We start from the raw sequence: 26,001 nt of genomic DNA, 5'->3' as shown, positions 1-26,001 counted from the left end.
AATTACACTGTTCCTCGCAGATTTAAAACAGAAGGTTAAAGAATTCTACCAGCTGCTACCACAGATCTCATAAGTTGGTCCACTTGCTTCACATAGTACATAAAGAACCCCTTGGATGACTACCAGCCGGTGTGCAAACAAGGATGTTCAAAGTCCATATAATTAAGGAAATTTTATGGAAGAGGCAACTTTCCTCGGATCATGACTAACGGGTGTACTGTCTGGATCCGTTCTGTGAATAACACGGGTAAATTTCGCCCATAGTTATAGATAACTTTGAACCCAGGGTTTCTCTTCTAAACAGCTGTCCTCCCATAAAGTCTGAAGTTCTATGAAGATAGACCTTTAGGCACTCCACTGAACATAGAGATGCATCTTCCTTCAGGGGGCAGATTCTCTAGGGACCCCACCTGTTGGTGGGTAGCTTGTTCCTGGAAAGAAACGTTGTGTCTGGAAATAGATTCAGTTCTCCCTCCAAGAACTGGATGTGTGGCCTTCCTCTCTAAAGAGAGCCACTATTTCATAACTCTGGCCCCCAAAGTGAGTACAAACAGAAATATGACTTAAATTCAAAATCTTCAAAGCACATTCCTCATTGTTCATTATTTATACACAATGAGGAATCATATCTAATGACCATGCAAAGGGTCTTTGGAAGTGCTGGAAGGCTGGTTCACTAAGAACGTCGTAAGAAAGGTTGACCTGTAAGGCATAAGGTATCTGACTTGTCAAGGCAGGCTTGAACAACAGACTTGTGTTGGCTGCTAAACCTTGCTCATGAAGGTGAATGAAGAATGATAAATAGGAATCTGTCGGGATTTCTTTCGGTTTCTTCGCCTTGACAAAGGATAGCTATCTCTTCCCTGAAGCCTCATAATGTCTTCTAGTTTCCTCCAAAAGTCTAAACTGACTTTTAAACACCGAATCTTTTTCTCATCGTTAAGGAGAGAAAATCATGAGATGTATGTTCCATGTTTTCTGTGAAGGAGCGAAGACAGTCGACTCCTGTACTCACTGAGACAGGGATGGATCCGGTAGCAGTACGAATTTTAGTCATGGTTCCAATGCCAGAGGGAACCACACGTTATTTGGCCACTTGTGGGCCATTATTGCTGCTTTCCCTTTGAAGGATCTCAGCTTATTGAGGACCTTCAAAGGGAGGTTGTCTTTTGTCGCAAAGAGGTCTATCTGCAGCTCTGGGACTTGACTCGAGATGAAGGAGAACGATCCTGCGTCAAGGGACCATTCTGACTCTATAGGTGTAAACCTAGATAGAGCGTCCGCTGTCACATTGCGGAATCCTTGAATGTGAACTGCTGACAGGTGCCATTTCTTCCTTTCCGCCAAACGGAATATGGCCAATGTCACTTGGATCTCTTCGCGCGTTTGATGCGTGTTTTCTCACGACTCCTGTTGCATCCTTAAGCTGTGCTCTTAACACTGGATCTGTTATCGAAGCAAACTGTAGAGAGCCCAGCACTCTCTCCTGTTCGCGTCTTGATATCCGTTTGGATTTCAATAGTGTCGACAGATCCTGCCATTTCTTTCCTCTTCATACTAGGAATGGAAAGCCGATGTGACTCGAAATTCCAGTGGATTCCCAACCACTGAAATTTTTGAGCTGGAGAAAGACGAGACTTTTTTATGTTGATCTTGAATCCCAGATGTTCCAGGAACTGGATCACTATCTTAGAAGCTTGCATGCATTCAGTCCTGGATGCTGCCCACACCAGCCAGTCGTTCGAGTAGGCTACTACTTGGACCCCCTTTAGGAGTAATTGATGGACGGCTGCGTTCACGAGCTTCGTGAAAATCCTTGGGGCTGTGTCTAGCCCGAAAGGCATGTCTCTGAAGGCGTAAAGTTTTCCATGTAACTTGAAGCCTAGGTAGGAGGAGAGGTGATGATTAATTGGAACGTGTCAATAAGCGTCTGACAAGTCTATAGAAACAGTATATGCCCTTCCGGGCAATAGGGTCCCTATGTGCTGAAGCACGAGCATTCTGAACTTGTAGTTCACTATGAACTTGTTGAGTGGCGACAAGTCTAGAATAACTCTGAGTTTTCTGAGTTCTTTTTGGAACACAAAACAGCCTTCCTTGGAATTTTATGGACTTAACCTTCCGGATTACTCTTTTGTCTAAGAGTTCTCGGACATATTCTTCCAGAACGGGGGATGAGTGTTGGAAGAATTGAGGAAATTGAGGTGGAGGACTGCTCCAGCTCCAACCTAGTCCATTTTTAATTAGGCTGTGGACCCGGGGATCGAAGGTCCAGCGATCCCTAATTAGCTGTAGTCTCCCTCCTACTGGAAGTATCTTACTTCTGCTGTTGTGGATCTGAGGCCTTGCCTCCTTGACCGCGTCCTCCCCTGTATCCTCTTCCTCTTGAAGGGCATCTAGAAAAACCTCTGGCTGTTCCTCTAGACCTCGAACGAAAGGAAGAAGTCTGCCTTTCGAAGGCTGGGTTAAGAACTGGCGACTGTGTCGCTACTTGTTGAGGTACCAGCTGGTACGTGGTTGGAGGCTGTGCCACTATCTGAGGCACCGCGGTCACAGGAAGTTGTTGTTGTTGCTGTCGGTAGGGTTTAGCCGGCCGAGAGGATGGCCTAGGCCTTTTTGTCTTCCTCTTGGGTTGGGGACCCTCATCCAGAGAAGACTTTCTCTTGAGATCTAAGCCCCACTTTTTGAGAAGGTTCCTATTCTCTGTGGCGGCCTTGTCTACTACCTCTTTAACCACTTCATTGGGAAAGAGGTCTTTACCCTAAAGCTATAGAGATCCTTCGTAACTGTGGCCAGATGGGTTTTGGCCACAACCATGAACATGTCCTTGATCTTGGGGTCACGCCATAGTTTCTAGTGTCGTTTGCAACGACATCGATGCCGCAAGTCTTTCCTTTGTCTCTTGCTCTCTATGCAAGAGAACCTTCGACAGTTTTGGAAGTGCCTCACCGAACTGGCGTTCAGCAATATCAGTTTCCAGCTTCCCGACTGAGAAGGTAAGGTGTACGTCGTTCCAGTCTTCTTGGTCCAAGGGCAAGATCAGAGATAACGGCTTGCACTCCTCCAAGGAGGGGCATGGTTTCCCTGCCTCCACCGCCTTTAAGGCTGCTTTATATCCCTTTTCCAAGAAGGGAAAGGCTCTGGTAGGAGAGGCCACAAAGGAGGGAAGCCTCTTACTCAAGGCGGGCACCATTGAGTTAGTGAAGCCCCTCTCTTTCATCGAGCTTGCTAGTAACGTCTGAGCTTTACTATGGTAAAAAACCATGACCTCCTTCGGCTCCGTCTCCTTCTTTGAGGCTAGCTCCTTCCTAAGACGGATATAGCAGTCCGGATAAGAATCTTTGTTGAGCCAAAATTCCACTTCTTCCAGGGGAATTGCTCCCAACTTTTCTGAGATCACGATCTTCCCGGTTGTCATTGGCATGTGTTCGGCATACCTCCAAGGATTGGTATCCGAGCACAAAGGAAGATCCTTCACGCTGAGCCGCTTCTGGGGCCCACGTGATGCTGCAAGTATGTATCTCCAGTTTCATTGCAGCTTCCTTCTCATCATTCTTCCTTTGAATTTGTTGGATCATCTCAACAATGGAAGAAAGAGTCCTTCCCAGTTCATCTGGGATAGCAGACGATGTAGACGGAATAGGTTCTGGGTCCAGAACCGATGTAACCAACACTTCGTCGATTTCTTCCTCTTCTACTCGAGGAGTCTGGAACAGCTCCTCTTCCTGACCTTCTCCTAGAAGGTCCTTCTCAGTAGAATCCGACACCTCCGACATCTTATCGTCCAATTGGAGTGGCTGAGACTTCAGAATCTACCGGATTCTGGGCAATTGGTATCTCCACCTGAGGCTGGGTGATGATTGCATCAGCCGATGCTTTAGGGAAAAGGTAGGCCCTCATCTTCTCATTTGGAAGGTAGGGACCTGAGGTGTTTTTCTGAAAACCCCTCACCCAGGATCGTAACGTTTCCCTGGCAGCATCCCTTGACTCCGTTGACTTAGGGTCGTCAAAAGCCTCGGTAATCTGGTTAGAACAAACTGTACAAACCTGAGGGTACCAATAGCGGAGATCACCTCTGGAGGCTGCGCATGCTGCGTGCCTCCTGCAATATTGATGTCCACAGAAGTTCTTACTGCGGACATTACAGAACACACTCCCGCACTTCGGATGGTCCTCCTGTAAAGAGATGAAAAATCCATGAGTATCAAGTGAAGGCTTTCACTTATATTGAGATATTTAGCTTTTATAGAAAATCTATAAAAGAAAGAAGGAAAGACACATACTTGTATTTCCTATCCCGTCAATTGCTGAAACCTTCCGAGATATTAAAACTAAGGTTAATTCCATTCTAGAATATCTTACGTAATTTCCTAAACGAAAATTTAAGGTGTAGTTCACACCTTGAGATAAAGTTTTAATATACGGGATAGAAAGAATACAGAAAGAACTTACTTTCTATATATTGTACGGTCTCAACAAAAGGCTGTACAAGATAACATTAAGTATGATGAAGAAATTTAGTGTTATCACAAGCTCTGTACAGCAGTTTCTGCTAATGCAGTGTGTACTACCCTACGAATACATAAACTACTGTACATCGCATGCTGTTGTGCCGGCTAGCACGCGCTGGTACGTGCCAGCGTGCGCCTGCACGTGCCGGCCGGCATCTACCCCTGTATAGTTCAAAGATATACTATCTTTAACTAATAGGTGGCAGCCCACTGATTCGCGACTGTGTGGCGGCCGGCAATCATTGCCAGCCGACAGCTGAAAACACTAATACCCGGCTGTCAGCCGCTAATCGTAGCGGCCAGCAGATTCGGGCTGTGTTTCCACTGCCAGCAGGCAAAGGTAATAAAACCCATGCCCGCCGACAGTAGCCAAGAACCAAAGAACCTCTACCTGCTCGGCTGTCGGCTGTTAAGCCGGCAGCCGGGTTAGTGGTGCAACATAATAGTCAGAGAAACAGTATGGACGTAAGGTTATAAGGCGGCATTGCCATACAACCTTCCATCCAGAAAGAGTGAACTTATGGAAGGGGAGAATGTAGCATTCAGGCTTCCAAAGAATCCATAGCCTGTCGGGCTCTACCAGCAGATATGGAAGGGAGACCAAGGGAGGTCTGGGCTTCATTCTGCAAAGAATAAAGGGTCTCTGCCGGCCGACACGTAGTGCCAGCCGGCAGAGAGCTGAGCCTGTCCTCCATCCTAACCTATACTAGGTACGGAAATAGGACTGCGGCCAAAAGAAAATAAAAGAAAGAGAGGTAGGGAAGGGATAAGGGTCCTATAGACTTCGTTCTAGCAGGAGACACACTCAGCCGTTAGGGAAGCTCATCCTAACCAAGAGTTGTCTATTAGGGAGGAAGACTGACAATACTTGCTATCCTCCTCCCAACCAGAACAAAGTTAGGTGAAGTTATTTCGCCGGGCAACAGAGAAAACTCATTCTCCAGCCCGAGAAAAACAACACAGGAAAGTCTGCTAGGCCACTAGAGGAAGGAATCATCCTTCCAACATGGACTAGGGAAGCAAAGCTTCCTATGTCCACCCCTAACCTAGCAAAGGAGACTCTTTCTCTATGCTAGGAAGAAGCAGACCACAGACTAGAAACTCTGATGTTCTGCCCTAACCCATAAAAAGTCACTCTGGTTATCAGGTCAGGACAGACATATCCTAGAATAGTTATATCTGAATTATTATACAGATAGAACCACTAGGATTAAGCCGAAGGCTTACAGAGGGAGAAAGGATGAACTTAGCCTCCGGAGGAGAAAAGAACAATCGGGGATGTGCGAAAGTATACTACTGTACCTAGAATACTAGCCTAGGTAAGATGAGAATCGATTACTTAAATCACCGAAACTCTCTTATACAATCTTGGAAAAAACATTCAACAATATCTTACATGTATAAAATATTTGCCTATAGCTTCAATAAAATAACATTCAGAAAAACTTATATCATGCATGAAAGTACTAGTGCCCGACGTCTAGGGTACGAAGCCTCACGAAGGGCAAGATCAGTACTTCGACCAGTGTCGAAATCACTGAGCTAAAACGGACGGTATAATATAAGCATTCCTAGCAGAGGTAAATAGCTAAATTATTAAAGCGTAACAAACCGGGAACGTCACTCCAGCTAACTAAATGACCCAAAAGAGCGAGTGATAGCATCCAGGATGCCTCCGGAAGGCAACAGCTCTTGTTTACGTTAAAATCACTTTTGATTTAATTCAAAACGACAAGAGCTTACATTTATACATAGTAAAGATAATATTCAACTTCCTAGAGGCAGAAGAGGCCGGAGAAGTCATAAAAATGTTGAAATAAATCCAAAATAACAAGAGAACACAAGGGAAAACACCGAGTAGTAGAGCTACACGAAAAGGAATAAAAAGGGCACTACCGCCTTCATCAGATACACACTGGAAACGGAATAGGAGAGATGCCTTATGAGCGGCTCTTTTCATTCTCGTTTCAGATTCTTGTCACTATGGCCCTTAATACTGTTCGGGGCGAAGATAGCTATGTGACGTGTCAAGAATACGTCCTCTGATATTATGCGATATCCCTGTGAGATTATTTAGGGATATTCGCTCAAGGAGTTAGAATTCTGGATACCTTACGGTAAAATTCTCTGGGAATATCACTGTAGCCAAATATACCCTAGAAAGCTATCTAATAGGAACTTCCGTCAGGACGACATGGCCTGAGCCCAAAATAGACTTATAATGCTAATAATCCTTAGGAACATACGTTACCATACACCAAAAATGTCACTATCCTTTCTCCACATTAAACCCCTATACCGACCACAAAATTTCTGGATTGCTTGAAACGTTATCGTATGGATCATTTGACACCACCAGGTCAACTCCCAATAAAAAATAATTAATCATTTTCCATACTTCCAAAATGAAAACTAGCAAGTCTCAAACCTTGCGTGATTTATATAAATTTTCCAATCAAACTGTTTCCATTCCTCTTACCCTGACAGCTATAGAACCTCCCTGTGCTCTTTAGCAAGTTAGTCGCCTCCCGGAGAGGCCAAGCAGCAGCAATGCCGATCTTATGAGCCCTAGGACTTGCATGACCCTGACAGGAAAGCAGTCTTCGAAGACTGACCTAAACAGTGAGTGGTCTCTGAATTCTTTATGTAATGCATATGCTTATGCCTGAAACGTATGTCTGCGTGCGGGTCTGTGAATATGTAAAACCATATTCTCTGTAAATTTCCTGTGTAATTCCTCTTGATATCTTCAAATGGTATTTCAAATGATGAAATATATATTTTTCTTTTTCTTGAAGCCTAGAAAATAAATTAATTTATCTCAATCTCAGCTGAGTCCTTATATATAAATAGTATTGAAAAATATCTAAAATAACCACTAGACAATTCCATTGTTCAACCAATGTAGTCCTGACGAAGAATCACATAAAGGAATTCGACACTTCGACGCCAAAAAAAAAAAAAAAAAAATAAATAAAAAACTTAAATGTCATTTTGTCTTATCTTGAAACGTTACTGGTGCTTAACTTTTTCCGGAGATGTCTAGGGATTTTAGACGTCACTTGGACATTATAATTTATTGTAAACGTAAAATAACAAGGCCAAATATCAAATGTAAAACAGGAAAGGTATGAGTAACCTGGGTAGAAGTTCAGACGATACTTCATTGCAGATAGAATGCTGGAGCCACATAACTAAATGCTGTTGTGAGGATTGATGCCTTTTCCAAAAAAAATAGAAATCGTTGGTAAACGTAGTTTGCAAGCCTAGATAACGGCCTAACCTGCCATATACAAGCAAGACCACCTTTGAAAACATGACTTCAACACCTTTGCAACAATAGAATCATGAACATCCAGAAAATGAAAGCAAAGCTGCCTAGACAAGAGTACAGAAACTAATTCATTAAAGAGAAAATACTGAAACAATGAGACCACAGCTTTTCATAGGGAACGGGGCTGCTCCAAAAAGAATCTAATCGGAGGTCAAAGCAGTTTTAAAAGCAAAATTTTCTGAGAAGGCGAGTGAACCTCACAGTTTAGCCTGCTTTGGACACATGAAGAACATTGCAGGATAGGAAACGTAAACTTCGTCGAAGAGGAGGAAGTTTATGAAATCGGGAATGAAAATCAGTGAATCCTTGTGAAAAAAATCACTCACGTATTTCAACACTAATATTGAAATTTATCTTTCGGAGTTTCTAGATATCTCTGTTTTAGTCTGATTTTCACTGCCACAGAATTTATACTGAAGTGTAATATCATAATTCAACTGATATAGTCCTGAGGAAGACTTACTGATAATTATTCGAAATACTACATGGTAAAACCTAAATGCAGTCTCCGTCTTATTCTAAATATCTTCTTTCTCTCTCTGTACAGGCTATATATATGTATGCTGTATATATATATATATATATATATATATATATATATATATATATATATATATATATATATATATATATATATATATATATATATATTATATATATGTATATATATCATATATATATATTATATATATGTATATATATATCATATATATATATATTATATATATGTATATATATATATATATATATATATATATATATATATATATATATATATATATATATATATATATATATATATATATATATATATATATATATGTGTGTGTGTGTGTGTGTGTGTATAATGTGTATGTGTTTATCTGTGTGCACTATATATCAAATATCACCCACACACACATATACACTCACACACACACATATATATATATATATATATATATATATATATATATATATATATATATATATATATATATATATACATATATATACACATATATATACATATATATGAGCTTTTAATTCAATACTTCTCCATTCATCATCTCTTCTTGGACGCTTCATTGTCCTCAGCCATGTAGGTCTGGCCATTCCAACATTTCTAATGCCTTGTGGAGCCCAGTTAAACTTTAGGTGTGTGTGTGTGTATATATATATATATATATATATATATATATATATGTGTGTGTATGTATACAGTATATATATATAGATAAATATATATATATATATATATATATATATATATATATATATATATATATATATATATATATATATATATACACTATGTGTGTATATATAATGTGTGTATATTGATTCAGTAATAGCAGACATTATGATTTATAAACTAGAAATGGAATGAGAATTTATGGCACACAAAAATTAATTCAGTTTTGCTTATAATTCATAACAAACAGAACAAAAACTAGAATAAGTTTTTGAACTTAGATGATTCAAAATAATGAAAAAAAAAAATGCTCAACTCCACCAAGGGAAATAATTGTTTGAAACTTTTTCCTCTTTAAACCGAATGCAACTGGGATTAATTGAAAAGGCAGCTAACAGATCCACTTTTTTTTTTCTTAGAGGAAAAACTGTTCACACTATTAAAACTTGCCTTACCTCCATTTGAAATTCATGAACAGTTTCTCACCACAGAACTAATCTGCATGCAAAATGTTAACAATTGTGTGTACATGTATCATTGTATTTTGATGCCGTTTTTAATAATATAAAATCGCTTGCACTTCAACACGAAAACTAGACGAAACGACAATTCAACTAGATCTATGTTTAACACTCAATAGGTACATCATGATGTGACTGAAAATGAGGACAGTAAAATCATATTGTTTAAATATTGTTTGCTAATTAAGATCGTTTGTACATCAGATAATATAGCTTAATAAATGTTATTTTTCTATAGTATTCAAATACTTTGCCTCTCAAAAGATTAGGAAAATTTAGCCTTACGGAGTTTGAAAATCACCAAAAGAACCATTTAATTACATGACATATTCAATTGTCATAATCTGATGTTTGGGCGATTTGAACCCTGGAAAAGACTATTAAATTTACTACTAAATTTACGATATGGCAGTAACACTTGTAGCATTTACTTCGCTCAACATCTGCCATGAATACTTTGACTTAATGTGAAATCACAGATATTTTAATGTAAAATTTTTCTACTAAAAGCCAATATACTGTAGGCCTACTTAGGACAGACAGTACGGATTTTCCCAGTACATGAGGATGAAATTAACAGAACTTTTGGTATGTAAACAGGTATTATGTAAATTAAAATTATACTCTCTCTAAAAAGAGAAGTATTTAATCAGATGATCCTACCAGTAATAACTTAAGCATCAGAAAATAGGAGCCTTACTAAAGTCTTAGAACATAAGCAGGAGACGGTGATAATAGTTGATCATACTTTGACAGTCGAAGGCGTGGGGAAGCTCTGAACGGCTGCTACCTTCTCATGAGGGGGTGGCACCAAAGTCACACTTGTCATACCAGACTACAAGTCCGTTCTGTTGTAGGCGGTCGAGCATGAAGCATAGGTGACAGAGGTGTTCCATTTTGGATGAAGACAACACAAGTATATCTTGTATGAGACGTTGAAAATTGGTCCCAGCATTAGGAAGATTGAAACAGGATTAATTGAAGGTATATGCAGCGAAAGGGATGGTGATGGCGGTCTTGGGGATGTCTTCTGGGTTAATGGGCACATGATAATACCGCTTCAGGAGTCTAGCGTGGGAAAAACTTCACTTTGTGCAAGTAGGAGGTCACATCTGCAATGTTTAGGTGGGGGAGGTGATCCTGTTCTGCTGCATGTTCAGACACCTGTAATCCCCACACGGAAGCTGGGAGCTATCTTTCTTCAGAACAATATGTAAGGGTGACGACAATGGGCTTGAGGCCTTTTTTGCAAAGGCCCATTTCTTCCATTTTGGTAAAAGTTTGCTTGGCGTCTGCCAAATGATCCAGTGCCAGACGCCTGAATCTTGTAAAAACTGGGGGCCTTGTCGTCTTGGTATGGTGTTTGGCGGGAACCGTGAGTTTTTGGCAAAGTTCTGGATGGAAGACTTCTGGGTACGACATGAGGAGGTGGCCGTAGGTATTTGTGGCTGTGCTGATGTGTAGTGTGATGCCAGAGGGGGCAGGTTGAAGAGGTGTCGACGAGTAAGAATGTACGTTGAGTATCATCAACCAGGTGGAAATGGGAGAGGGAATCCTTACCGATTGGCAATGTCACGTCAGCAACGAGAAACTTCCAATCAGTTACTCCCTCGACCAGTGGCAGCGTGGCTAAATGCAGTGTTGCCATTGTGGCTACAAAGAATTTCTACAAAATATTTGTTATGTTTTCAAGCGACATTATTTCCTTCACAGAGTTGACACTTAGCAGGAGAGGGGCTTTTAATTCTGAATTTTGATATTTGTTTATAATTTTATTGCTCAAGGATTAAATAGAAAAATCCTAGTCTATATTTTATTCACTGTAATGTTGGTTTCATTATGAAAGTTAATTACCAAAATTTAAAGTAATGTTACAAAATATGGTTTGTTTTGAAGTCGTAGTCAACGTAACCACAAAGAGATGCCAGATGTCACCATTTGACAATGTTTTGAGAGAAAGAACCTCAAAACGTAATCGCTGCTTCCAATGATATTTGGTGCTTCCAAAGGATAATGTTATTGTCTCAAACCTGTGGGTTGCGATCAGAGATCCGATGGCAGTTACCAGGCGGACGTCAGCAGGCTTAGCCAGATTATGTTGTGTCCCGGAGAGAGGACTTAGTAGAAGAGAATAGCAAGCACATTTGTCTACCAAAAATCACACACCAGTACTCACACGCTGTAAGAAGAAACTATTAGTGAAAAGGGTGGCCACCACCACAAACAATTACCTACCTACACGTTTTAGCCACTCACAACCGTTCACACATTTCGCAGCAGCCCTGAATCTGGAGTGGTAGTAGCATAACACACGATGGGCATCAGTTAAGTGGCTATAGAGGTCGTTGGTTGGGGCGTGAGCAAGTGGTGGTATATGTTGGTTATGGGCATCTTTGTCACCGCTCCGGCACATGACAGGGTGGGCGGCTTTGTCACCGCTCCGGCACATCGTGGGTTTGGTATCTGTGTCGTGCCACATTCACGTCAATTTCACTCTATGTTGAATAGTTGTCCTCTTCATCAGGAGTGGAGACGTTGATGAAGGTCTTGAAGGTGGTGGAGTGGCTGTCTGTAAGGGCATCGACATTGGTCATCAGATCCTTCATGGGGAGAATAGCTACATCAGGTATGGCAGCATGTCCACGTTTGGGTAGGCGTCGTACACAAAGAGCACACTCCAGAAGGTATGTTTTGAGGTAGTTGTATGCTATTGGGGTGTTCCCTTGGTTGTAAAGCCAATCTGATATTTCTGGGAAAGTGTCTTTGGGTATTGCCGTGAGTACAGTCTGCCTTGGTGCTTGAGCGAGGCATGCCCTTAATGTGAAATTGCGCCTCGACACGCTAAAACCAGGAGAATGTCTCTTTACGTGCAAAGGGTGGTAGTTTCATGGGTGTGGCGTTGATAGAAGAGTCAGGGCCGGAGAGCGCATCATCAAACAGTAAGACACAGCAGTAAAGGGAAAGGCAAGAGGGAGCCGATCACTCTTGGGTCGCCAATTGTGCGAGTGGGCCATTAGGTTGTAATAGTGCCGAGGTGAATGCAACCGACTTTAATACAACAAATAGCGAGTTAATGTACAAGAAGTTCTGGACAAGACTGTCATGACAATTCAAACATACTTATTCATGTAAAGGCAGGCTTCAAAAGATTCTGTTAACAGTAAGAGGGAAAGCAAGATATACAGTATATGAAAAAGAGAATACCGTTATATTGTACAAGCATGAGTGAAACACATGGGGTACAGCCTTAATATAAAAGTCTGATGCTCTAACAACTTCACCCAAAGATTTCGGTTTTTTCTCTTTCAAGAACATACTTGGTCGATAAACACATGCAGTATAAAAGGGTACAGAAAGCATTAAGTCTTTCAAAGCACTTACTCGTCCATTTCGAAACAACCTTCATATAACTCTTTCATATTGGCGGCAAATTGTAAAGCAATTTCACCTTTGATAAAGTCTAAAAGCTTCGAAACTTACTCCAGAATCCCTTTGCTGTGCATTCAAACCCTTTTAACAAAGCATTTTAACACCGTTAAAATCTGCTGCTTCATCTTGTGTCAGTGATATATGCAATGTGCTATTACCTGAATTAAAGATGCTAAACCTATGTTCCAAACCTTAGCTTTTCAATCTGCAAACGTTGCATAAACCGTAAATCATTGTAAATAAGCATCTATGTTATTAGTTTTCATTAAAATCTTGAAGCTTGTGGAGATTTACTCTAGTTACAGACAACTGGAAGGTCATTCCAATTCCAACTGCAACCTTTTAAAGTCTCGTTCTGCTATCCATTCATTTCTTACTATTTCACTTTCTCTTCCTTCCTTTTTCCTTTTCTCTATACCTCTCTTTTATTTGTCAATGTGTATTGACTCTGCTTTCTTTTTCCCCTATCTCTTCTATAAAATCTCTGAACTCACCCCATCATAACCTTGAGTTCAACCAATCACAAGAAGTTCATTTAATTCTGCCATCATGACTTATCATATAACACCATAATCTTGAGTTAAATGTTCGGGCGCCAAACTTGTTACGTTTTTCTTTTAAAAGTTAAGAGTTTTTGTTTTACTAGTTCAAAAACTCAATCATGAAAATCAATTATTTGAAATGCTCTAACTTAAGAGTTCTCTTAGGTCTACGGTTTAAATAGTTTTAAGAATAGTAGTGACCAAAAAATATGTGGTTACGGGTTAATACAGAAAACGTCAAAAGATTAATAGAAGACTTGAGAATATAATTTTATTGCAAATTTAAATAAAATATACAATTCTTAAAAATTTATCATTTAGTTCATATATAACATTATCTAGCAGTAGATTCACTCAACAGATTACATAATTGTACCAGATTCATTAAAAATCACAATTATTTTCCTTCTTTGATATATAAGGTATGTATATATGACTGAGCAATTACATAATTCATAATGGTAATGAAAATATAAATTCTATTATTACTAATCATATCTCTGTAATTATTCTAAGCTCTTAGGCATGTACTGCATAATCCCCATCTTGAGAGATTATTTCTAACATTACTTATAATGTCTAATTCTCTAACTTTGTTTTGCATATGACCATGAGCATTATGATTATAATTGTAAGGCACATTTTGAACAATACCCATCTAAAATGTGACTATTTTTAAAATGTTAGGAAAATTTCTTTCCTTCGACTAGACCAGGTTAACTTGCTGTCAAAAGTCCTAAGAAATTCAACTTCCTTTTAATATGGAATGAGGGTATCATTCAATTTAATAAGTGAAGTAATTTCCTTATGAATGCTCTTGGAAAATTGCACGACCATAGATAGAGCTAAAAATCATAAATAATATTCTTCCAGTCATTTACTTACTGCTCCACTAATCTTTGTAAATAATTGCATGTGGTGGAAGCATCATATGAAGTAACAGAAGGTAAAGTAGTCAGCAAAAATGAAGCTACACTAAAGACACTACCTTTGGGGGAACACTTCTTCCAATTCATAACTGCTTGACAAAGTAGTGATAACTTGAACTCTAATATATCTATAATTTAGAAAGGAGTTGATGAAATGAATCATATTCCATCTAATTCCCTTGCTATGAAGCTATTCAATAACGCCAAACTTCCAAATAGTTTCATAAACCTTTCCAAGATACAATAAAATTTTTTGGTAATGGTTATTCCCCAGTCAAATTCTCAGATCTATAGCAGAAAACCATTACAGTAGATTTGGGTTGACAATCGGAAGTAAAGGATCCAAGGTAGATCGTTTTTCTTACACCAAGATGTATAGAAGATAGAAAACCTTTTTCTTTAGATGCCACATTACCCTCAATCATACAATCGTTCCAAATAACTGGCTGACACAGCTTGTCATTGATATTATTAGCTGGTGGGATGGTGAGGATTTTGGTGAATTTCTTATTTGGAAGAACAATGGCAGTTTTCTGAAGAGGAAACTTGCCAGTTTCTTATTTTTTGTTAAGCATCTCAAGAAGGAAACATTTACCCTGCTCAGGAGGCGATTTGAGTATAACATGAATATTATCATCATCACCAGGGTATGTTGAATCTGGTTGTAACAGCTTGTCACAATTGCCTCCATGAAAACTTAGCATTATAAGATTCAGAAGTTGGAATTCCAAAATTAAAGGAAATGGTTAACATCTGAATGTAATGGAATTCTGTCAAATAGTTCTTAGAAATGAAATTTCAGAGAAATTATCTCCTAATTTCTTTTCAACCTCATTAGGCTTAGTAATAAGCACAGCATTTTTAAGACACACTGGCAAGGCGACAAATTTACCGTTTAGCTTCCTGATCTTTTTCCAGAATAATCTTGAAGGGGGCTTGAGTTTATGCCATTAACATGAAAAAGTCAGGATTCCTTTCCGGTTTTCTAAAATATTTATTCTTCTTACCTTGAGCATGCTGAGAAAATATAATGGTTGTAGACAAGAAACTAGATTTATATAGTCTATAACACTTTCTTATGACTTTCCTTGAAGCATTAGAAACCTTATCGCATCAAGGAACAGCAGATTTGAGGAGATTAACTTTCATCTTGGACATTAATACGTCCGAACTATCTAAATTTACATAAGTAATGTAATCATAAGCCTCTAAACGAGTCTAAAAAAATCCTCCAAAATCCTGAGAAAGGCTAAATAAACAAGATCGAATAGAAATTCCTTGAAGGTCAGAGTTGATTTATTGATTGATTTGAGGTTTTCTGGCATCTTGACATCTACAGTCATTGACGCCAATATTATTTATTATAAATAAAGAATAAAAGAATATGCGATTAAAACCATAAAAGCAACAATATCCTTTTAAAAGCTGAATAGCTTTCAGAAGACCTGCTTCTGAGGTAAAGCTAAAAATACCGCTAGCATGTCCAAGAATCTTGGCAAAGATAACCTGCCATCCTCACCTCGAGCCTCAAACATATCTAATTCTTTCACTACTATAAGTAGTGGGACATTCGGTCAGCAAATCCTCACTTTCAAGGGCACCAAACAGTCGTCACAATATGGCTGGTATTAGCCAGTAAGCAGATATCCTAGTGTCAACCGAGTGTGATCAATGCAGAGACGACAAAGAGTAATCTCCCACTTTTGGGGCAACATGTTATACTTTAAGGGGGATTTAACATTCGTTATTTCTCGCATCTTATTCTCAAATAAACTATCCTAATACTGCGGTCAGTTATTAGAAATCAAATTCTTAATGTTGGGTAAACAATCATCACAAAGAGTGGGATACCTTTTTAGCCGCAATTCAGCTGCAGTATTCTTTACTAGTAAATCTGGTTTTTCGTTTCCAGACACACCTACGTGTGCTAGAACCCAGCAAAATTATAACTCTTAGTCAATATTAAAACCTATTCTAAAATCATTAAAACTAAAGGGTTACGGGAATTAGAAACTTCTAAAGCTTGAAGGACACTCCTTGCATCACTAAAACTGGTAAAGTTACTCCCCTCTTCCAACGCTATTTTTCCAAAAGCGGTTAGCATGTCATAAAGTTCGGCATTAAATATGAAAGCTGTGAAGAGGAAGTGAACCTCTATGAATAAAAACATTACTATATACTCCAAATCCAATGCCAGCATCGGATTTGGAGCCATCAGTATATATAAAAGTCGATTACATATGTTCTGTTACATGTACCATAAAGAGAGACCTGGCTTCTATGTCAGTCATATTCTTTTTAAATCCAATAAAATATTTGCAAAAGGATACCTTTGGCAATTTTCATGGAAGCATTGATGATACCTTAAATGGAAACAACTTGGTTCTAACTATATCAAGAGTGTATCAATTGTTTCACCCGGAAACCATACGGTTGAGGGGATTTGGGTGTAACTCTCAGTATGTTGAGTGCCTTACAAGGCTTGCAGTCTGCCAGGCTAAAGAATTAGGAAGTCTTTGCAACCTAAATCAATACCATATAATAAAAGACTTTCGGTAAATTCAGCAGTAAATATGAAAGCTGTTAAAGGAAGTGAACCTCTACAGTTAAAAGCATTACTATATAATCCATCCCAACACCAGCATCGGAATTGGAGCCATGAGTATATATACAAGTCGATTCCTGTTGCTCTGCAACAAGTTCTATAAAAAGAGACCTGGCTTCTAAGGCAGTCATTTTTTTTAAACTCTTCCCTTCTTGTTGCAAAATTTAAAATTTTCTTCTTCAATGCTCCTATACTTGTAACCAGGAGCTGCTTCACACTTGCATGAAACATTTGAGAAATGATCAGCCAGGGCACTGCTAACCTCAGTTGCTCCAATTACATATCGATCATCCACCTTCAACACAGGTGGTGAGTTGGGGGTGATTTTGCCCGCTATCTTTTTTTAATTTCCTCCACACAGAAGATGGCGCCTAACTTCTTTCATGGCTCGACGAAACTGTGCTCTACACTTTTTGTAAGCTATTAAATTTTCCTTAGTAATGCGTCTACGCAATCTAGTCAAGAGATTTTCTGGTGGCTCTGTGGAAGGCAGTTAGTTCTGATGACCTCCAGGGGACTTTGTGCCCTTAGGAATCGACGCTTTCATGTACCTGTACGCGCTACCATACCGGATATAGATATTTTGCCCATGTAGGACCTGATGACCAAAGTCAACGCCATTATACACAGCCACTTCATCAAATTCAAGACCTCCATCAACACCACTCCTGGCAAAGAGGACAACTATTCAACATCAACCGAGGCTGACATGAATGCAATAAGACACAGACCTTGTGACGTGTCAGAGCAGCAACAAAGCCAAACACCCCCCATCATTCACTCAAGTCCCTACCATTGACCTCCCTAGCCACTTACTGATGCCCATCAGCCACAGTTACGCTACTACCATTCTAAATTTGGGGGTTGCTGCAAAGAAATATTTGAACAGTTGTCAGTGGCCAAAAAATGTGCATGTAGGCCATCACTTGGGCAGTGAACTATCCTGTCACTAATCTCTTCTTTTTACATGATGCAGGTACGGGCGTGGGATTTTTGGTAAACACAGGCGCTTGCCATTCTTTTCTGCTAAGGCCACTTTCCAGGGCACGACAGTCTGTCTAAATCTGCCGACATCCACCTGGTAGCTCTTAATGGACCTGCGACACCCAAAGCACCTACGGTTAGGGTTACGAGAACAGCACATTATCGTTTGGAAGAGTCAAATAGCACAGGAAGTTTCTTGTTGCTGATGTCACATTACCAATCCTCAGCACAGATTTTCTCTCTCATTACAACCTCCTGGTTAATGTCGCTCACTGACAAAAAGTCATCGCAGTCTCTTATTTCTCCACACCTCTTCAACCAACCCCTCCTACCTCACTCTCCACATAAGCACACCCACGGATGCCTCCGACCTCCTTACGTTGTACACAGTATTCTTTCATCCAGAACTTCGCCAAATGCCCGTGGTTCCTGCCAAACAAGGTATTTATCATCATCTCAAGATGACGGGGCCCCCACTGTTTGCCAGATTCAGGCATCTGGAATTGGCTTGTTTGGCCACAAACATTCATTGAAATGGAGAAATGGACCTTTGGTAAGAGGCCTCCAGCCCATGGTAATCACCCTTACACATTGTCATGAAGAAAGATGCCTCTCCACATTCGTATGTGGATTACAGGCGTTTGAACACCGAGACAAACATCGCCAAAATGACCACCTCCTTGCACAGAGCAAAGCTTTTCTCCATGCATAACCTCCTGAAGGGGTATTATCAGTTGTCCCTGAACCCAGATGACATTCCCTAAGGCCGGCATCATCAACCCCTTTGGTACGTACACCTTCAATTACTCTTGTTTTGGCCTTCGTAATGCTGGGACCACTTTTTAACGACTCATGGATGGCACCTTAGGGGACATCCCCTTCTGTGTAGGATAAGTGAATGACATACTTGTGCTCTCTTCCTCCAAAGTGGAACACCTCCATTACCCACGCATCCTGCTCGACCGCCTAGAACAGAACGGCCTTATAGTTTAGTACGACAAATGTACCTTTGGTGCCAACGAAGTATCATTCTTAGGGCACCGCATCACTCCTGAAGGAACCCACCCCCTTCCTGAGAAGGTAGTTTCTGTTCATAACTTTTCCACGCCCTCGACCATCAAAGCACTGCAAAAATTCTTGGGCATGATCAACTATTATCAACAATTCCTGCCAGCCATTATAGCATCTCTTTCCCCCTTCTGCACCACCTACAAGGGCAAGTCAAAAGACCTGAAGTGGGGTTTCAAGAGGCAGCTCTTCAATGCAAAGAATGCCTTATCAACAGCTGCTGCTCTCACTTTTCCCGTGCCACTTGCTCCTCTCCTGCTCTCCACCGATGCCAGCAATGTCACTATCAGAGCAGTACTCTAACAGGTGGTTGATGGTTCGACTCACTAATTGGGAGAATCAGTCTACTCTACCTTTGACCCCGAGTTGCTGGCGGTGCACTCGGCTGTCCATCACTTTTACCACTTCTTAGAAGATATCCACTTCATCATTTGCCCGGACCACATGCCTCTGGTGCACGCCTTCACTCAACAGTCCGATGCCTGATGTGCCCGTTAACGCCGACATCTCTCTCCCATGGTTGAACACAATTGCACCCTTCAACACGTCACTGGGAAAATGAATCCTGTTGCTGATGCCCTGTCAAGAAGCATTCACATGGGATTGGATTACAATGACTTAGCAGAAGCTCAACACAAAGATACAGAGTACCAAGCATGTAGGACATCCTGCACATCCCTCCGTTGGGAAGACATCCCTCTTGACTACTCCAATGCTACACTCCTCTGTGAAGTCAGTACTGGTAGACCTAGACCATGGATACCTGCTGCCATGCGCCAATAGGAGTTTGATTTCATTCAGGGCCTTTCACATCACTCGTGTCAGTCTACTGCACAGCTACTGAAGACAAAATTCATCTGGCATGGCATTACTAAGGACGCTAAGGAATGTGTCAGCGCCTGTACTTCATGCCAGTCTTCAAAAGTACATCGACACGGATTCAGAAGTAACCAAATTTCCTCAACCTCTGCGGCATTTTGCCCACATTCACATCAACATAGTAGGTCCTATATCAAGATCACAAGGCCATCGTTACCTGTTTACCGTTACTGAGTGCTCCACATGGAAACTGCAATGTTCGCCTCACGTACATCTGTCTTACTTTCTGGATGGATAGCGACATTGGATATCCCTGTGCATATTACTTCTGACAGGGGTACCACTTTCACCTTTCAATTGTGGATATCATTAGCAAACCTCCTGGGCATAACCCTACATCAGACAACTGCCTACAATCCCAGTGCCGACAGAATGGTTGAACGTTTTCATCACACCCTTAAAGCAGATATGATATCAACTGGTCACTTTGTCTCGCCTCTAATTTATCACCTAACTGATCGCTCGCAGAATATAGAAATTTTCCATTTCCACTTATAGTACCAGATTTTTTTTATCCCTTGGTATCCAGGAATAGATGGAATAAAAGGTTACAGCAGGTAGCAATGGAAGTATGATATCCAAAGAGATCCTTTTATGCTGAAGTCATCAACATGAAAGGGAGATATGGCCAAAGCAAAAGTCTTTTATATCAACTGGTTTACCCAGCTTCCCTGGGTCCTCCTTGGACTAAGAATCACTCCTAAAGACGCCATGGATGTCTTAGTAGCTGAAATGGTATTTAATGACCCGTTGGTCGTCCTTGCAGAATTTTTTACTTTTTCAACCTTCTACAAATATTTCCAGCGCCTATGTCCCATAGTGGGCAAATTTACTCTAAGCCATCAGGCTTATGCTGAAGGCTTTCTGCATCAACATTCATGGCAAAGAATACTCTGTCTCCATTGACTGCCTAAAACTTGCATACCATATCTCCAGCCTCGAGTTGTATCTGTGTGCCGGTGAGTGAATACACTTGTGTGACCCTAAAAATATCCTGATTTAACGAGGATAACAAAAGGCTATCGAGTGCAATATAGCTACAAGTTTTCGTGAATAGTCGGTGATTAATTTGAGGTCAGAAAAGTAGGATAAAACGTCGGCATAGGATAGTTATCTTGTGAATTACTAAAAATCTGATCAAGATGGCGGTCTATAATACAGACAAAGCTTGAGGGGAAATTCCTGCTGTCAGCAAAAGTAAATTCCATGAGTTGGCGAAACAAGAGCTCGACCGTCTGATAACAGAAGTCACTAGTAACTCCAACCAGTGTGACGGAAAAATATTCGCAGACATATTGAAACAATATGATCCAATAAACTGGAGCAAATCTGCGGAAAACATCAGCAAAATAATAGAAGAAATTCCAAAGAAGATCCAAGTGATAAAGAGACTTATAAAGAAAGTCTACATCAATCAACACATTCCATCAAAGAACAATAAGAAGTCCAATATGGTGAATATGCTGATTGATGCATTGGGAAAAAGAATGCCAAAATGGTGTAATACATGTAAGATATGGTATTCCATTAATAATCCTCAACAACTGATTAGAAAATGTGATGCCTGCCATGTTCCAACACACCCTACATGTGCTGAAATACAGCAAAAAATAAAAAAAGAGACACACAAAGGTATTCTGCTCAACATGCTTAGTCTGGGTAGAAAATATAATTAAGTCGAGACTAAATCTGTAAATAGTTGAAGATAAAGAAGAGGAAGAAGAAGAAGCAGAAGAAGAAGAAGAAGAAGTAAAAGAAGAAGAAGAAGAAGAGAAAAGTGAACAGGATATGTGTAAGGATGCAGAGGAAATCATTGATATAACTTATGATGCTATCCAACACCATACTTATGAAGAAATAAATTATCAGATGGAAACAAATAATAGACCCAAGAGAGACTACCCGGACCTACATACTTTTAGGGAAGAGCAAGAACAAGAAAAAAAAAGAAAAGAAAGATATAGTCTGCAATTTGCTGAAAAGAGGGAATTGCAGATTTGGCGAAAGATGCTACTACAAGTATCCAAAGATATGCCATAATTATGAAATATATGGTAAATGTGCGTATTTAGACGGATATGGAGACGAATGCAGATATCTCCATCCAAAAATAGGCAAAAACCTAAAAGAAGGAAAAAGATGCAGTTTCAACAAAAAATGTCGATATATGCATCCTGCAACCATGAATGAAAGTAAGAAAACTTAGCAAACTGAAAACAAAAATGAAAGCAAAAATGGAACAAAAAAAGAAACAAAAAAGCAGGTCGCGTATATACCACGGTATGCACCATAGGCCCCAAGATATGAGGCCTTTGAATCCAAATATGCACATTTAGAGCCCAACTACAAAGAATGCATCTATAATGCCAGGGGTTGGTGCAGATATAGGGATAATTGCAGGTATACACAAAAATAAATATGAAGACGAAAGAGCAAATATAATAGAAAAGTTGGATTTTTTAATGGCAGAATTCCTGGAAATGAAGAAAAGAACATCATATCAGAACAGAAAGGAAGCATGGGAGAATCCATATTATTACCAATATTAAATAATGGGGATGCAACACAAACCATAATAGTGATGAATGCACAGGGATTAGTCACGAGTAACACTAAAAGGAGAATAGAGTTCTTAGAAGAACTAACCCAAATTGAAAAAAATAGATATATTAAATACAAGTGAAACATGGTATTCCCAAGAGACTGGCAGTGATGACCAGATAAAGGGTTTCCAAACTTATAGATCAGACAGAACAAATAGGAATCAAGGGGGAACCGCAATATATGGAAGAGACATAAATCAAAGAAAAGTCTGTGAAAAATACAGCAACACAGAATGTGAATTGATTGCGGTAGAATTTGAATTTGAAAAACTAGTGAATATTGTAGTTTACAGACCCCCAAAATACTAAGGAGTTTGAAATAATAATAGAAAAAATAGATGATATATGTAGAAACCATAAGGACTGGAATATACTCCTATCCGGAGATTTTAACTCTCCTTTCGTGGATTGGAAAGAACTGATAGAAGAAAGTGGTTGTATGTATACATATAAAAAAGAGAGTAATAGTAGCGCAAAAGATAAGAGGCAATATGAAAAGCTTCAAGATATGCTATTAGACCATAATATGCAACAAAATAAACCACATTCCAACAAGAAAGGAAAATGTCCTAAATCTAGTATTTGTGAATGAGGTGAATTATGTTAAAGAAATAATAGTGTATAACACGGGAATTTCAGACCACAATGTCATAGAATTAATAGTCCATTCCAAAGCAAGTGATCGCAGAATTAATCAAAGCACAAAACGTTGGGAAGGATATGGGAAATATAATTTTTATAGTAGGAATATAAAATGGTCTGAAATAAATGAAGAACTGAATAAAGAATGGAAAAATGTATTTGTAAGTGATAATATACAGGTAAATACGGATATACTGTACAAAATACTGGAGAAAATTGTTGAAAAATATGCACTGAAAAAAAAACAATAAACAAAAGACATGCATACCAAGAGACAGAAGGATCTTATTTCAGAAAATTAGAAAGTGGAAGAAAAATCTTGCAAAAGAAAAAAAAATGTGTGGAAAATGATGGAAATAAAATGTAAGATAGAAAATGCAGAACAAAAGATTATACAGTCGAAAGAAAATGAAAAAACGGATTTTGAGTGACGTGAAAAATCTATTTTTGGGTGAGATGGCCATGTCGTCCTGATGGAAGTTCCTTAAAGTAGCTTCCTAAGGGATATATGTACTACAGTGATATTCCCAGAGAATTTTACCTTTAGGTATCCAGAATTCTAACTCCTGGCACGAATATCCTTAAAATTTCTCCAAAGGATATCGCATAATATCAGCGGACGCATTCTTGACACGCCTCCATGGCAATCTGCACCCCAAACAGCGTTTTGGCTTCGTGGAGGATGTGGCAAAAGGGAGCCGCCCAAAGGCTCTCCCCGCTCTCGTAATACTATTGGGAATACAGCAGCGCCATTCCCACGACGGCGGACAATCCTTGTAGCATTGAGCGTGGTGTTACAGATACAGTACCACTGTAGGGGTACTGTGAAGATCTTTTCTTTTAGAAGAGATGGGTGGGTCCATCAGGACGACATGGCCATCTCACCCAAAAATAGATTTTTCGCTTCGCTCAAAATCGGTTGTAGGGCTCAAGCCATGTCGTCGTGATGGAAGCATACCAGAGCATTAGTGTATCTGTGGATTTTTAATCAGTGCCTAAACCTTATAGCAACCTTTTCTATGGTCATGGGGACCACACGAGACAAGGGACGTTACCGTTATTCGTCACCATCACTTATCATAACCAATGTTAGTGCTTCCTGCCTCCTACAGGGAAGAGTCATTCTAGACAGTAGAAAAGGGATCTTGAGGTTAACATACATAGTATGACCAAACATAAGTACACACTGAATATACAAATAGTCTCATAGTTGTATATTTGCTAAAATAACATCAGTGTCTCTTATATCTATTATTTGATACATACAAATATATGAAGGATACTTACTTTGGTAAGTTGAAGAACTCTGGCATTTATACATATAATTGTCTGGCGAAGGTGGACGCACTACATTCTAATAGACATTTATTACTAATAAATGACTAAAAGATGTTCAGTTAAACGAATGTAGTATGACAATGGGATTATACCTGTAACAAGTACAGAAACTATATTTCCTTCTTGAAGTTAGAAATGATGAGTGCCACTCTCAGACTGAAGAAAATTATAAAACAAATTCTCTTCATAATTCCTGTACTGGTTACTTCTATCTGCACTGTGTACTTCGTACACCGGCACTAGTGCTATCTGTATAATTCCACACCTGGGATTTTGAACAGAGCCAGTGTTATCATGGTAATACTTAATTAAAGGAAGTCACACCTAAGAAGGGTGACCTCTTCTCCCTTTAATTGACAGTCCCAGTAAATTAGCTGTTCATCGTAGAATTAGACGGCAGGTTGAATACTCTACCTGGCGTCACCACATATTGCTTCAGAACATGGATTTGTCTAGCATAGTGTATGTAGAACACCCTGGATGATTCTCATCCGTTACATGTGAGAGGACATGTGAGGTCCCAAACCAAAAACTGTTTACTACAGTAATTAGGGGGCAGGTTTTAATACACTACCTGCCGCCACTACGAAGTGTTTCAGTTCATGCTCTTGTTTTGCATAGTGTTTGTAAAACACTCTGGATGATTTCCATCCAATGTATGAACGAAGGCGCTCAAAGTCCATATACTGAAAGAATTTCAGTGATGAAGCAATCTTTCTCGGATCATGACCTGCGGGAGTACAGTCCGGATACGCTCTACGAATAAAGTAGGTGAGCTTCGCCCTTAGTTGTTTTATGGATAAATTTAATCCAGAAGTTTCTCCTTTAAAGAGCTGTCATCCCCTAAAATCTGAAGTTCTACGAAGATAGACCTTTAGACACTCTACAGGACATAGAGAGACATCTTCCTTCAGAGGGAAGATTCTCCAGGGACCCCACCTCTTAGTGGATAGCCCGTTTTTAGCGAGAATGGATGGATCAGGAAATAGATTCAGTTCTCCCACTTCCGTGAGCTGAATGTGACCCTCATCTCTGGATAGGGCCACTATTTCACTAACCCTAGCCCCGGAGGCGATAGCGAACAGAAAAATAACCTTTTGGGTTAGATCCTTAAAAGAACAATCTTCATTGTTCACAGATGATGCATAATGTAAGACCTTGTCCAAAGACCAAGAGATGGGCTTTGGTGGTACCGCGGGCTTAAGCCTAGCACATGTCTTTGGAATCTTATTAAAGATTTCATTCGCCAGGACCACTTGAAAGGCATATAGGAGAGGCCTAGTCAAGGCTGACTTGCACGTATTTATCGTATTGGCCGCCAGACCTTGGCTATGAAGGTGGACAAAGAAGGACAGACAGAAGTTTATTGAAATTTCTTTCAGTCCAATTGCTTTGACAAACGCAACCCACTTTTTCCAGGAAGACTCATATTGTCTTTTAGT

General features: G+C 39.7%; 1 long non-coding RNA gene across 1 annotated transcript in view; it reads right to left on the bottom strand.

The window, feature by feature from the left end:
* LOC137642197 (uncharacterized) overlaps positions 1–26,001 on the bottom strand; it is a 309,335-nt gene that overhangs the window by 173,779 nt on the left and 109,555 nt on the right. The gene's annotated exons all lie outside the window — the stretch shown is intronic.

This window comes from Palaemon carinicauda, chromosome 6 (assembly GCF_036898095.1).
Source record: "Palaemon carinicauda isolate YSFRI2023 chromosome 6, ASM3689809v2, whole genome shotgun sequence".
NCBI classification, from domain to species: Eukaryota; Metazoa; Arthropoda; class Malacostraca; order Decapoda; family Palaemonidae; genus Palaemon; species Palaemon carinicauda.
This window is presented reverse-complemented; position numbering and strand designations above follow the sequence as displayed.